Raw genomic sequence first — 2433 nt, forward strand, 5'->3', positions numbered from 1 at the left:
AAAAAGTCACTTTGTAAGGGTGGAAATATATCCAGACAAATCAAAGAACCTTCAAGAAAACCTCATTCTATATGATGCACTTCTGCTTCTTTTAGCTTCTTCGTCTTTACAGGTGTTCACACAGTAGCATGCAGCACACAGGGTATGAACCATCTCGGTCTTAAATTCAAGGTCTTTGTAGTCTTTGTTCATTATCAAGGCTGCAGAGAAATTCAGTGGAGAAGCAGACAATAACAAACCTTGGAGGGAAATTCTTCTTATTATCTATGCTGTTCATTCAATTCCATATTTTCTTCTAATACCCCAGAATCTACCACCAGTTGTCAAAATTACCAAGGGAGGTAGATTTTTAAAGTTAAGAGAATGCCAATATCCATCTAACAGAGAGATAAAGGAGGCCTTAAATTTGTAATTTTCAACAGGAGTTAACAATGCAGGCAGTTCAGGCATTACAAGGCACACAGACTTGAAAAATATAACAATTTAAAGAAAGTAAGTCATGATAAGGCAATTTCCAAAATATGCTTACAATCACTGAGCCAACCCAAAACAAATAAAAACAGTCCTTTCACAAAACTGAAATGTGTGCCACAAGAATGTACTGCTGGCTGGTGTTTTCAAAAGTTATTCAAAGTAGCTGACATTGCCAAAGCATACAATCATTTTATTACATTGTCTTAATACTCAGTAAACTTCTCTTTGTACCATAAAATGGAGAAGAAACTGCAGGGTTTTGAAAAGAAGCAGCATCTGGAAACCAAAACATTTCAGCTGCATGCTTGGCTATAAATAAGTAGAGAAATAAGTCACCTGAATTTTACCAATGGCCCAACACCTACCTATTTGTTTCCACCATTAATTAGCTACACACAGCTATAGCAGCAGAAGTCTGGAAGTCTGTGCTTCATATAATTGCAAAAGGCACATAAATTTAGACAGCTAGTCACAGTGGAAAAAAAAAGGAAGTCATGATTAATCAAAAGGATTAGATAGAAATTTTCTTTACACGTAATTGTAAGGAGAAACTATGATTTAATTTTAGCATTGAGATAATATGTCTTTCAAATGCTAAATTATTCATCACGTTAGATATTTGAATGATCTTTTCTTAAATCTTCATGTAGGAGATAAAAACTGTACAGACAATACTTACAGGAAAATACTGTAGAAAAATTTACATGAAAAATTTAGAAGTCTCTACCTAGACTGATGAACAGTAAATATGAAAAGGGGGAAAAAATGAAAAAGAAGGAAAAAAAAAAAAGTGAGGGAGAATAACGATTTAAGAAGCTTGTTTCTTAGAACAACAAACAGTGAGTCATCATAATAGAGAAAGAATTAGTCATTCTTTTCAGTGCCACAGTTCGTCCTCTGTGTGAGTTATGCAGAAGGCATGTAGAATATGGACTAGACTCTAAATCAGGATATAAATGGTTGATTTTTAACAAAGATTCAGAGAAAAAAACAATCAAAAGGCTGATATCTCTTGCATTATATCATTCCATATACTGCAGCATCAACTCATTAACAGAATACAAACTGGATTCCAGCAGACATCTTAGAGATACATTTAATTGCAGACAGCAGATAATCCTGACATCTTCACACAGGCAAAGTTACCACAGTTTATTAGAAGCGATCTTGCCAGAAGGAGAATGATGAGAATTAGGTATTCCATGCAGAAGCCAGCTGACTAATAGTTAATGCCATCTATCAGGATTACATCAGCTATCTGGTCCCTAGAACTAATTTTATAGGCAAATAGAGCAAGACTGTGCTGAATCAACACATCATTTTTAAATATGAAGTAGTCTGGATTAGAATATATAAACTAGAAAACGTTATACACCAAATTTTTTTTTAAATGTGAAGTTATGTAAATACTTTGAGAATAAATACTCCAGATTTATTCCTGAACAACTTAATGTAGTACACTTACCAAAACAAGAAGATTTTTTTTTTAATCTACTTTTAAAGGAGATTAAATTAAATTTGAATGAGACTTTCTTATTCTCTTGTGGAAATGTGTAGAATATATTGTATTTTAAGACTGCAACTTATCTGAATCTTAATTAAGTTTCAGTGTAAACAAAAATGGCGTGTGTTGGCTTTTTATCTTAACCTACTTCCGAAGGCTGCAAAATAAAAAGGAAAAAATTTTAATGATTCCTCCAAAGTGTATATAGATATATGCGTATAGATATGTATAGATGTAAAGAATCCTTATACAGATAAAGCATAATAATATTAAGGCACTGTATGATCACATTAATACATTCCTGCATTTCCACATGCAGACAGTTTCCAGAAAATGACAGTGATATATGTATTACATACATAAGTAATATATTAGTTATACACACACATTCACAATAGCAGTACCATGAAAGTAAGCAGACAAAATGCAGGACTGAACAACACAACAACGACACA

The sequence above is a fragment of the Meleagris gallopavo genome, chromosome Z, assembly GCF_000146605.3.
Source record: "Meleagris gallopavo isolate NT-WF06-2002-E0010 breed Aviagen turkey brand Nicholas breeding stock chromosome Z, Turkey_5.1, whole genome shotgun sequence".
NCBI lineage: Eukaryota > Metazoa > Chordata > Aves > Galliformes > Phasianidae > Meleagris > Meleagris gallopavo.